Consider the following 14,202-nt stretch of genomic DNA (forward strand, 5'->3'; position numbering starts at 1 on the left):
TTTTCTTGTGCACTGCACATTTACTCATTGAGATCTTATTCACCTACAAAGTTTTCATGCTGATATCTCTTATAGTTTTTGAGTTATGTCCCGGACAAGATTTTTCTATAAGGGAAGTTAATTCAAAAACCAGGCAAAATAGAGTTATGGTTCTTTGACAATGCCCACTACCACTGTAGACAATGTCCATTACCACTTTGTGAAGTTTAAACATATAAACTTGAAGGGTTTTCAAGTTATGCTCCGTACAAGACAACGGACGGACAGACGAACGGACAAGGTGGCGACTATATGCTCTCCCTTCAGGGAGCATAAAAATGAACCAATGGGCAATAACTCCAAAATTACACAAGCTGTGTTTAGGTTCTTAAGCATTGCAGTTCTACCCAATGATTTCTATCTACCTACAAAGTTTCATGTTGATACCTCTCACAGTTTTAGAGTTATGTCCCGGACAAAAGTTCAAAGTGTAAAAATAAAACAAAGGGCAATAATTCAAAAATTAGGCAAGGCAGAGTTACAATTTTTATGCCATGCACACCTACTCAATGAGATCTATCTACCTAAAAAGTTTCATGTTGATACCTCTTGTTGTTTCAAAGTTATGTCCCAGACAAAAAAGCGGACGGAAGGACGGACCAAGCAGAGACTATATGCTCACCCTTCAGGAGCATAAAAATCAATGGACCATGACCAAATTCGAACATGGCCTGTATTTTCTCATGATATATCCATATGTCAAATTTGAGTTGAATGTGTGCAACTGTTACTAAGATAACAAGAGCCATGTCAACATGGCCATCCCCCGCCGAATGTGTTTGCTCATTGGAAGAATGTATATGTAGTAGAGCAGAATAATTCCATTTTAAGAGGTCTTTTGGTAATGAAAACTGATGGCTATAGTGATTACAGATTTGAAACCTATGTGAATACTGATGGCTGAAAATAACAAAGGGCAACAAGCAAATTCGTTGAATTTATATCCCCCGCCGAGTACTGGTTATTATTAACACAACTGAAGACATAAGGCTTTATTTATATATTAATCATGGCATAAACTGTAATATTCTTTGAACTTGAAGCCTTGTACCTTCAAACAAGAAGAAGTTTTCACTATATACATATAAAGAAAATCTATGACACCCTGGAGTGGGGCCAATTTTGACCCCAGGGCTAAAATTTGAACAATTTTGGTAGAGGACCTATAGGTTATATCATATACCAAATATCAAAGCTCTAGGCCTTGTACTTTCAGACAAGATTTTTAATTTTGCATTTTTGAAACTCTTTGTGACCTACTTATGCAACAGACCGAAACCATTTGATCACTTTGGCATGGGGACCACCCTAGGATCATTCCTGTAAAGTTTTTTGGTTGCTGTGCAGTCATTTGTTTTCTGAGGAGATGTTGTTTAAAGAAAATTGCTGACGACGCATGACGACGGACGGTGGGGATCACAATAGCTCACCTAGATGTAAAAACATTCTTAATCTCCAGACTTCATTGCCATTTTCAAGGCATCAAGAAGGGATCTCACAATTTTCAATTATTTTTAAATGTTATTGAAACAAATCATTTTTAATTCTTCTTTAATAAAAACTAGAAATGTGTCCATAGGACACGGGTGCCCCCCACCGCGCCACTGTTCTGTCAATCTTATGACTCTAGGTCAAATATTTTTTGAAAACTAAAAATCTTTTTACTAAGTAAAGGGCAAGAACTTTACAAATACTGAATATATCCCCAAGCAAACCCCAAGTTGAAAACTGCAAATCTATACTACTGTAATTCAAGGGCAATAACTCTAACAAAACTGAAAAAAATCCACATGCAAAGTCCCAGCTTCACAGTGAGGTGAATCATTATTCCTGTAATTTAGTGATGATGATCATTATTCCTGTAAAGTTGGTCGATTCTAACTCAAGCACTCAAGGATCAAATAACAACATAATGAAACAGGTTTTACTAAGTCAAGGGAAATAACTCTACAAATACTGGATAAATCCGCAAGCGAAACCCCAGGAACAAACTAAATATGCTGAGCAACTTTCCAATAAGGTTAAATGACTCTATGTCAAAAACATTTTGAGTTACATGTGACCACTTGTTGAAAATTGCAAACATTTTCTAAGTCAAGGGCAATAACTCTAAAAATACTAAATAAATCCAGACAAAATACCCAGGTGCACAACTACACATGCTGATCAACATTCCTGTAAAGTATAATGACTTTAGGTCAAATACTTTTTGAGTTACATGCGACACAAGTTGAAAATTGCAAAATTTTACTAAGTCAAGGGCAATAACTCTAAAAATAGTAAAAATATCGGGACGAAAATACCCAGGTGCACAACTACACATACTGATCAACACTCCTGTAAAGTTTCATGACTTTAGGTCAAATACTTTTTGAGTTACATGCGACACAAGTTGAAAATTACAAAATTTTACTAAGTCAAGGGCAATAACTCTAAAAAAATACTAAAAATATCCAGATGAAAATACCCAGGTGCACAACTAAACATACTGATCAACATTCCTGTAAAGTTTCATGTCTCTAGGTCAAATCTTACTTTTTGAGTTACATGCGACACAAGTTGAAAAATTACAAAATTTTACTAAGTCAAAGGCAATAACTCTAAAAATACTAAAAATATCCAGACGAAAAATACCCAGGTGCACAACTTCACATGCTGATCAACATTCCCATAAAGTTTTCGTTGAATTCCAGCCATTAGTTGCAGAGAACTACTCCGGAAACGAAATTCAGACGTTTTACTAAGTCAAGGCAATAACTCTAAAAATACTAAAAATATCCAGACGAAAATACCCAGGTGCACAACTTCACATGCTGATCAACATTCCCATAAAGTTTCGTTGAATTCCAGCCATTAGTTGCAGAGAACTACTCCGGAAACGAAATTCGGACGGACGGACGGACAGACGGACGAAAGGACGGAAGGACAACGCCAAAACTATATCCCCCTCCCAATTCCATTGGCGGGGGATAATAACTAAAAAATAATGCAGGGTAGGTTATCATTCTTGTGTGCTGCATCCCTCCTCAGTAAAATCTATCCACCTATGAAGTTTCAAGTTGATACCTCAAATACTTTTTGAGAAAAAAATTGAATTGAAAACTTAAGTATGAAAAATAACAAAGGGCAATAACTCAAAAATAATAAAAGGTAGAGTTATCATTCTTGTGCACTGCACACCTCCTGAGTTAGATCTATGCACCTATGAAGTTTCATGTTGATATCTCAAAGGCCTTTTGAGTTATGCTCTGGACAAAAATTAATTTTGAAAAATAACAAAGGGCAATAACTAAACAATTATGCAGGGTAGAGTTATCGTTCTTGTGCACTGCACTCCTCCTCAATGAGATCCATTTAGCTATGAAGTTTCAAGTTGATACCTCAAACACTTTTTGAGATAAGCTCCGGACAAAATAGTATGAAAAAAAAAACAAATGGCAATAACTCAAAAATTGTATAGGGAAGAGTCATCATTCTTGCGCACAGCATTCCTCCTCAATAAGATCTATCCACCTATGACATTTCATGTTGACATCTCAAACACTTGAGTTATGCTCCACTCGGGTGAAAAATTAGGTATGAAAAATAACAAAGGGCAATAACTCAAAAATTATCAAAGGTAGAGTTATCATTCTTGTGCAATGCACACCTCCTGAACCTATGAAGTTTCATGTTGATATCTCAAAGGCTTTTTGAGTTATGCTCTGGACAAAAATTAATTTTGAAAAATAACAAAGGGCAATAACTCAAAAATTATGCAGGGTAGAGTTATCATTCTTGTGCACTGCACTCCTCCTCAATGAGGTCTATCCACCTATGAAGTTTCAAGTTGATAACTCAAATACTTTTTGAGATATGCTCCGGACAAAAATGTCGGACGGAAGGAAGGACGGACGGACGGACGGAGACTATTACTATATCCCCCGCCGCCTTTTCGGCGGGGAATAATGAATGGAAACTGATGATGACAGAATAACAGAAGGGCAGAATGACTGAACAGGGTAACACTATATGCCCCATCCGCCATTTTATGGCGGGGGCATAAAAATGAACAAAGGGCAATAACTCCAAAATTAGGCAAGACAGAGATACAGTATCTCATACCTAATTCTAGTTATTGTCCGGAAACCATTTTTCTATTTTCAGTAACGATGACCTTTACCTGACCCCAGGGGGTCCAAATGCAAAACCAACTGGGGTCATATATAAGTTTGCTATACATTAAGTTTGATTACAATATCTCATTCCTAACTCTAGTTATTGTCCGGAAACCATTTTTCTATTTTTAGTTACAGTGACCTTGACCCCAGGGAGTCCAAATGCAATACCATCTGGGGTCTCCACATAAGCTTGCTTTACACCAAGTTTGATAACATAATCTCATTCCTAACTCTAGGTATTGTCTGAAAACAATTTTTCTATTTTTAGTAACATTGACCTTTACCTTGACCCCAGGGGGTCCAAATACAAAAACCAACTTGGGTCTTTATATAAGCTTGCTATACACCAAGTTTGATTACAGTATCTCATTTCTAACTCTAGTTATTGTCCAGAACCCACTTTTCTATTTTTAGTAACGTTGATCTTGACCCCAGGGGGTCAAATGCAATATCAACAAGGTCTCCACATAAGCTTGCTTTACACCAAATTTGATTACAATACCTCATTCCAAACTCAAGTTGTCTTCCAGAAACCATGATGTATACCGACCGACAAGCTGACTCCTATATACCCCCCTTAAACTTTGTTTGTGGAGGTATAACAATAAAGCTGAGCAGGATCTTTATAATTTTTTAAAAGCTCAGTAGGCACTTAGATAAAGGCTATGCATTTCCATATACAGTTTCCCTGCTTCAAGAATTTTTGCATATACAATTTCTATCAATCTGAAATGATGCAATGCTGAATTATACTAACGAAAAAAACAACAATTTGTGGCAAGTGATATGTGAGTATATAAGTATCAGTATCATGTTACATTTTGCATATTACAGTTTAAAAAAAAAAAAAAAAAAAAAAAAAAAAAAAAAAAAAAAAAACCAACTTTTTACATAAAGTCAGTAAGAACTAACTAAAAAGTGTTCATTACTTCAGACCACTTGCCACATTACAAGTATCAGGTTTTATATTTCACAAAAATTAATTACAAGATGTTGCAACATAATGAAACATAACTTTCTCTCTGTTCAGCATTAAAGCGCTCAAAAGTATAAATCCTTCTCTTAAATTAATTGCATTTGATGAAATCTTTATCATAAAAGAAAAAAATATGCAAAAGGAAATCATAACAAATTTGTGATTTTTGTTTCATAATTTTGTTGTTACATACACTGTTTAACAGTAGTCTATATAGGCACTACATTTTTACATGTTGCTACAACTTTTCTTTTCTTCAAATATGTATTGATGTACAAAACTGATAAAATACATGTATCAAGTTCCCAATCTTTCCCAGTGCTAAAATTGACTAAACTAGAACTGCAACATTCTGGCAAAGATACCCCATGCCACTTTGTAAATAGGTTATTCATTATGACTTAGTCCAACTTATAACTCCTGTCAGGGACATTATTTTTATATTCCTTGTTTATGTTTCATAAATAATCATCTTGGATATTTAGAGTTAAAGAAATCTCAATATACAACTAAAAGCTTGAAATGATTGCAGACTGAGCTATGTACATAGGTACTACAACATCAAAAGGGAATATGTAATATACCAAGGGATTTGAATGCATTTCAATAGCAAAACATTCACAAATTAGAAAAAGGTAAAATGATGTGCATATTAATTTTTCTGAAGTGTCATGTATGCAGGTCACAAAATGATGCATATTCTCCAAATCTCTCTATTTTTCATGAAAATATGCTTTTGTTGCTCTAGCATCCTAATTTCTCATTTACATATTACCATGTCCTTTGTATTGGTAAGTAAGTGTGGAAATTATGAAGCCATTAGTGCAAAATGGAACATAAGATATATCAAACTTGCCAATTTAGGTTTACCATACCCATTTTAAAAGTGCTGAAAAGGGCAATAACTTGGAAACAAGAGGGCCATGATGGCCCTGAAGTCGCTCACCTGTATATAGGCCCCCGTAGAAGGGCCAGTTTAAACCCCAGGGCTTTTATTTGAACAAACTTGGTAGACACCCATTAGAAGATGTTTCATGCTAAACATCTAAGGTCTAGCTAGTCAAGTTTTTTCTTTACTCATATAGTTAAAAACAATGACACACCTGGGGCTGGGCCAGTTTGGACCCAAGGGCTTTTATTTGAACAATCTTTGTAGACACTTACTAGAAAATGTTTCATGCTTAATATCTGAACTCTAGCTATTCGGATTTTTCGAAGAAGGTTTTTAAGTTTGTGCTATAGACATATAAGGAAAATCAATGACCCCCGGGGCGGGGCCAATTTTGACCCCAGGGCTCTTATTTGAACAAACTTGGTAGACATCCATTAGAACATGTTTCATGCTAAATATCTTAGCTCTAGCTCTTTAGGTTCTTTCAAAGAAGATTTTTTAAGTTTTTACTACATGCATATAGGGAAAATCAATGACCCCCTGGGGCGGGGCCAACTTTGACCCCAGGGCTTTTATTTGAACAAACTTGGTAGACACCCATTAGAAGATGTTTCATGCTAAATTTCTTAGCTCTAGCTCTTTGGGTTCTTTAAAAGAAGAATTTTTAAGTTTTTACTATATGCATATAGGGAAAATCAATGACCCCCCGGGGCGGGGCCAATTTTGACCCCAGGGCTTTTATTTGAACAAACTTGGTAGACACTCACTAGAAGATGTTTCATGCCAAATATCTAAGCTCTAGCTCTTTGGGTTTTTTAGAAGAAGATATTTTAAGTTTTTTCTTTTGGTTGCCATGGCAACCAGTGTTCTGCATGGAATTAAATTCTTTGAACACTTTTCAAAGGTGAACACCAAAGGAACATTCCTGTGAAGTTTGGATGAAATTGGCTTAGTGGTTTATGAGGAGATGTCATTTAAAGTAAAAGTTTACGTACGACTGACGGTGGACGGATGGACGCCGGACGAAAAGCGCTCACAAAAGCTCACCCTGTCACTTTGTGACAGGTGAGCTAAAAATGGAAGCCATAGTTATGTAACTTGCACATCTTGTACTAAAATGTTTGCTTTATACAAAGTTGAAGAAAAGAACAAGAAATGTAGAGAAGCCTTTTTCTGCAAAGAAAAATCTAATGGACTACATACTTTTACAGACTTGTTATAAACTTGAACAATGTTAACATGCGAATTAACTAACTTGTTTTCTTCATATTTCGACATAACAAACTAGAAATTGTCACAAGTGCCGAATACCCCTGACACGCACATTTCGGAAAACATGCTTTTTAGTTAACAATTTGCACATAGGGAGAATGCAGTAGTTTATAGATGTTTTTTAATTGTTTGTCTTACACCAATAAAATAAAATAAAATAAATTAAAGTTTGAATTTGAAGTTTTTATGACTTTTTTGAAGGGCAATTTGTTCTTTCTCCCTCACATTTCTGAACTTCTACTCAGTGAGATCTATCTAACTTAAACATTTCAAGTTGATACCTGTTATAGATCTCAAGTTATGACCTGTACAAATTTCAAAGTATAACAAGAGCTGTCACACAAGTGACGAATGCCATGGAAAAGAAAAGGTTTCTAAAGCATGCATGTATTATGAAAAGACTAGAAATGTGTCGTCACGCCACAGATGCCCCCGCATGCAGCCAAAATTTCAGATGTTACAATATTTAGTTCCAAATTTGTTTGCACAAACTATTTTTTTCATTTTAAGTTCAAAGCCCTTAAAACTATTCAATGTTAACACAAACCATTTTTATACAAAGTTCAAGGTACTGAAACTATTCAGTGTTAACCTTTTGTAAATTGCATATTGCATATTTGTAGCCAAAATTATGACTACATACGTTTCTACAAAAGTATGAGTGCTGAAACTAAAAATTCAAAAATTTTCCAACATTCAAGAGAGATAACTTTGTCCAAAATCATTGAACCATGACCAAATTCAAACTTGAACTGCTTATTCCTAAGATGTGTGTATATGTCAAATTTGAGTTGAATGTGTACAACCATTAGGGAGATAATGAACGGAAACCAAAATTTTCTGGTTTTTTTTTTTAAGTTCGAAAGGGATACCTCTGTCAACTATCATCAAACAATGACCAAATTCAAACTTGACCAGTGTATTCTTATGACATATCCATATATTAAATTTGTGTTGAATGTGTAATACCATTGGGGAGATAATGAACTGAAACTGAAAATTTCCATTTTTTTCAAAGTGAAAGGGGCATGAAAAATCATCTAACCATGACCAAATTTGAACTTGACCAGCGCATTCCTTTGATGTATCCATATGTCAAATTTGAGTTGAATGTGCAATACTGATGGGGAGATAATGAACGGAAACTGAAAATTTCTTATTACTTTCAAAGTGAAAGGGCATAACTCTACCAAAAATCATCGAACCATGACTAAATTCGAACTTGACTTGCGCATTCCTTTCACGTATCCATATGTCAAATTTGAGTAGAATGTGTAAAATCGTTGGGGAGATAATGAACGGAAACTGAATATTATATATTATTTTCAAAGTGAAAGGGGCATAATAACTCTGCCAAAAATCTTTGAACTATGAATAAATTGGAACTTCACCTGCACATTACTTTGATGTATCCATATGTCAAATTTGAGTTGACTGTGTAATACCTTTGGGGAGATTATGAACGGGAACTGAAAATTTCATCAAGGAGCATAACTCTGTCAAAAATCAGCGGACCATGGCCAAATTCTAAACTTGACCTGTATTTTCTCATGATATACCCATATGTCAAATTTGAGTTGAATGTATGCAACTGTAACTAAGATAATGAACGGAAACTGATGATGATGGAATGACAGAATGACGGAACAGGGTAACACTATATGGCTGGGGCATAAAAAGAGAATGAAAGTAACTAATTTCTTAATAGTGTTCATGAGAAATGAAGTGCCATTTATAGCAAACTTAACACCTTGGGACAAGGGTCTTGAATGGGACACATCATCTTGATGTGGTCGACATTTATGCCAAATCATTTTAAATTCCTTTAAAGCATGACAATGCTACAGTTTGGAAATTAATGTGTACCTTCAAACTCTTCTTATGAGGATAAGTATCTATTAGTAACTATTAGAGTGACCTTGACCTTGCAGGTAGGCACATGGGTCTTACACACAACACGTCATCTTGATTTGTGTCAAGTTATTTTAAAACTCTTCCATGCATGACAAAGTTATAGTCCGGGCACAAATGTGTGTATCTATAATCTCAAAATTGTGATAGTGTGAACCTTCAAAATATAAGTGTGACTTCCAACTTTGAATAAGGGATGTTGTTCTTGGAAGCGACACAAAATTGTCACCTGATAGACATTTGTGCTAAGTTAGTTCAAAATCCCTCAATGCATGACAAATTGCAGTCTGGATATGATTGTTGTGTAAGTGGGGATGCACGGACGGACAGACGGACATGAGTCTTAGCCATGACATATCGTCTTGATGTGGTAGACTTTGAGCAAAGTTATTTTAAAATCCTTCCATGCATGACAAAGTTACAGTCCGAACATGAATGTGTATCTTTAAACTCTTCTAGAGAGAATAAGTACCTTCAAACTTTAAGTATGACCTTGGAGGTAGGGACATGGGTCTTGTACGTGACATGTTGTCTTGATGTGGTAGACATTTATGCCTAGTGATTTTAAAATCCTTTAGTGCATGACAAAGTTACAGCCTGGGCACTATTGTGTGTACCCATTAACTCTAATTGTGATAATGTGAACTTTCAAAATGTTAGTGTGACCATGACCTTTGAGGTAGGGACATGGTTCTGGACGCGACACATCGTTTTGATGTGGTAGACATTTGTGCCAAGCTATTTCAAAACCCCTCAATGTATGACAATGTTATAGTCCGGACACGAATAGTGTCAGAATAAAATAAAGCACAGAAGGACAAACAGACAGACGGTGCGATTTTAATATGTCGCCCTTAGGGGGCATAAAAATGAACAAAGGGCAATAACTCCCAACGAGATCTATCTACCTACAAAATTCTTCTTCATATCTCTTCTATTCAAAGTGTAAAAATGAACAAAGGGCAATAACTCCAAATTTAGGCAAGGCAGAATTACAGTTCTTTTGCACTACATTTCTACTCATGAGATCTATCAACCTACAAAGTTTCTAGTTAATACACCTTGTGGTTTTAGAGTTATGACCCGGACAAAGTTCAAAGTGAAATATAAACAAAGGGCAATAACTCCAAAATTAGGGAAGGCAGAGTTATGGTCCTTTTGCACTGCACATCTTCTATGCCTACAAAGTATTAAGTTGACACCTTTTATATTATTCTCAATTTATGTCCTGGACAAAGTTCAAAGTGTAACAAGAGCTGTCACAGGAGACAGCGAAGCTCGAATCATAAAATACTGGACGTAGTAAGGAGGACAAAACTATGAAAGAAAAATTAATTATGTATAATTATGTATTAAGTTATAGTAAAAAATAACAATTAATAACATAAATTCCAAGATCAAGGGGAATAATTCTAGAAATAGTCACACTAGAGTTATGAACCTTGTCACACATCATGTGTGTAATGATAAGAAATATATATTTGAAGTTTGAAGTAGATACCTTAACAAGAGCTGTCACAGGAGACAGCGAAGCTCGACTAATAAAATACTGGACGCAGTAAGGAGGACAAAACTATGAAAGAAAAATCCATTATGTATAATTATGTATTAAGTTATAGTAAAAAAATAACATTTGTTAACATTAATTCCAAGATCAAGGGGAATAATTCTAAAATAGTCATGCTAGAGTTATGGACCTTGTCACACAACATTTGTGTAATGATAAGAAATATATATTTGAAGTTTGAAGTAGATACCTTAAAAAAGTAAAGAAGTTATTATATTTCTTAAAGAAAATCCTAAGTTCAAAGAGAGATAAATCTGTAAATATTGCATCAAGAGTTATGAAACATTGTCACATAAAAAGTAATTAATGATAAGGAATAAGTATTTGAAATTTGAGGTAGATACCTTTAAAAATAAAAAAGTTATAATAAAAAATAACATTTTTTTAGTAAAACAATCTAACTTTATGGAGAGATCATTCTTGCAATATTGGTGCTAGAGTTATGAACCTTGTCAAATAAGATGTGGATGATGATAACGTAAAATATATTTGAAGTATGAAGTTGATCCCTTTAGAAATAAATAAGTAACAGTAAAAAATAATATTTTTTATGGAAAATTCTAAGTTCAAGGGGAGATAAATCTGAAAATATTGGTGCTAGAGTTTGAACCTTGTCACATAAGATGGGGATGATGATAACGTAAATATATTTGAAGTATGAGGTTGATCCCTTAAGAAATAAAGAAGTAACAGTAAAAAAAAGTATTTTTTGAGGAAAATTCTAAGTTCAGGGGGAGATAAATCTGAAAATATTGGTGGTAGAGTTATGAACCTTGTCACATAAGATGGGGATGATGATAAGGTACATATATTTGAAGTATGAGGTTGATCCTTTAAGAAAAAAAGAAGTAACAGTAAAAAAAAGTATTTTTTAAGGAAAATTCTAAGTTCAAGGGGAGATAAATCTGGAAATATTGGTGCTAGAGTTATGAACCTTGTCACATAAGATGTGGTTGATGATAAGAAACATATATTTGAAGTTTGAAGTTGATACCTTAAGAAATGACAAAGTTATAGTGAAAAATATTTTACTGCACCAAAACTTAAATCTAAAATCTGGACGCGGACGCCGACGCCGGGGCGAGTAGGACAGCTCTCCATATACTTCGTATAGTCGAGCTAAAAAGTAAAGAAGTTATAATATTTCTTAAAGAAAATCCTAAGTTTAAAGAGAGATAAATCTGTAAATATTGCTTCAAGAGTTATGAGTAACAGATAAAAATAATATTTTTTAAGAAAAAATCTGAGTTCAAGGGGAGATAAATCTGAAAATATTGGTGCTAGAGTTATGAACCTTGTCACATAAGATGGGGATTATGATAAGGTACATATATTTGTTGTATGAGGTTGATCCCTTAAGAATAGTATTTTTTTAAGAAAAATTCTGAGTTCAAGGGGAGATAAATCTGAAAATATTGGTGCTAGAGTTATGAATCTTATCATATAAGATGGGGATGATCATAAGGTATATATATTTGAAGTACGAGGTTGATCACTTAAGAAATAAAGAAGAAACAGTAAAAAATAGTTGTTTTTTTAGGAAAATTCTAAGTTCAAGGGGAGATAAATCTGAAAATATTGGTGCTAGAGTTATGACCCTTATCACATAAGATGTGGTTGATGATAAGGAACATATATTTGAAGTTTGAAGTTGATACCTTAAGAAATGACAAAGTTATAGTGAAAAATATTTTACTGCACCAAAACTTTAATCTGAAATCTTGACGTGGAGTAGGACAGCTCTCCTTATACTTCGTATAGTCGAGCTAAAAATGAACAAAGGGCAATAACTCCAAAATTAGGGAAGGCAAAGTTATGGTTCTTTTGCAGTGTACTTCTACCCAATTAGATCTATCTACCTACAAAATTTGATGTTGATATCTCTCATACATTCTGAGTTATGTCCTGGACAAGAAATATGCAACAGAACGAGCGACCAACCGACCGACCTACCACCAGCTGACTCCAGTATACCCCCACAAACTTTGTTTGTCGGGGGTATAATAAAAACTATTAGAAAAACTGCCCCACACTTTAGATTTTAAATGTAAATTAAAACAAGCCTGAAAATGCATGTAGTTCATTCAGAATGTCATTAAAATTTCTTTATTGAAGTATCGAAAGATACTTTAATTCATCTGTGCCTTTGTTGTCTTTAAAATGCTAAAACAACAAATAAAAAAGAATAAATAAGTAAATAAAAAACAGATTAATTAACTCCATAACATAATTGATACCAACATTTTTTACACATCCATTGATTTGTATGTTGGCTCTCGGAAACAGCAGGAAGCTTACCCCTTCCTGTACCCGATCACCATAGAAACTCACCATAAACCCATGACAATGCTAAGGACTCGACAAGGCCAATCACTAGAAGAGAGTAGGTGGCCGCATAGTTGTCAAATAACTGTAATATGTACATTCCTCCCTAAACAATAATACAGAAAAATAAAGGGAGGTAATTCATTCTGTTTCTACAAATAATCAAAACACATTGCTATACACTAACCATGTTATATGCCATGTGAGAGAAAAGCAATGGAAGATCTGTTATTTATTTGGACATTTCTTCCAATTTTGTTTTAAGATAAAATATAATTTTTTTTTTCAAAAATCTAAAACTTAACCAAGTTAAATTGGTTTTAAGGGTAAAATTGTGCACATATTTGTTGATGTGTACTTTAGCAACAGAACTGGGATATCAATATAAATAATAATTGCACAAATTAATGATAAATTCTCATTTATTAGTATTACTATAGTAGAAGTGGCAATAAATAAGCAATACTTCCATTGCAGACTTAGCAGTCATACCCTGCTACAAAACAAAAATCAAACATACTCTGTATAGTGGCCAAAACTAAAAGATACAACTGTCTCCCACATTTTAAATTTTGATATTTCTATCAAATGAAAACAGACTATTGATGCAAGTTCTCACAACAGTCAGTGCTATCAGTTAAACTAAGCAGTAAACAACAAGATCAAACACTGTTTGACCTGATTGTTTTTGATAAGCTTATTAAGGAATCATGTAGTACAACAGAGTAGGTTAGACCACACAGAAGACATATAGACCTGAATAAATAAAACCTGAAATACAAAGCTGCTTTATGAAATAAAGACATCCTTAGATTCTTATGTGATAACAAACAATATATGTATCAGATTTGTTTTAAAACACAAATACTGATTTAGTCACAATGCTATCTGCATGGAAGCAGTTAGTAAGCACTTGCTTTTTAAATTTAAATACAAAACATTTATTTTCAATATTGAACAAGCACACTTCTGGAACAATCCTTAATGGCAACATTTGTTTTATGATGGACTGACTATACAGCAATGAACAGTAATACAGCATACATATAGAAAAAGTGCA

General features: G+C 34.2%; 1 pseudogene; it reads right to left on the reverse strand.

Moving 5' to 3' along the window:
* Nucleotides 1-14,202, reverse strand: part of LOC132723965 (sodium- and chloride-dependent glycine transporter 1-like) — a 108,463-nt pseudogene that overhangs the window by 51,547 nt on the left and 42,714 nt on the right.

Source organism: Ruditapes philippinarum, unplaced genomic scaffold, assembly GCF_026571515.1.
Source record: "Ruditapes philippinarum isolate M1 unplaced genomic scaffold, ASM2657151v2 ctg329_1_1_1_1, whole genome shotgun sequence".
Taxonomy (NCBI): Eukaryota; Metazoa; Mollusca; class Bivalvia; order Venerida; family Veneridae; genus Ruditapes; species Ruditapes philippinarum.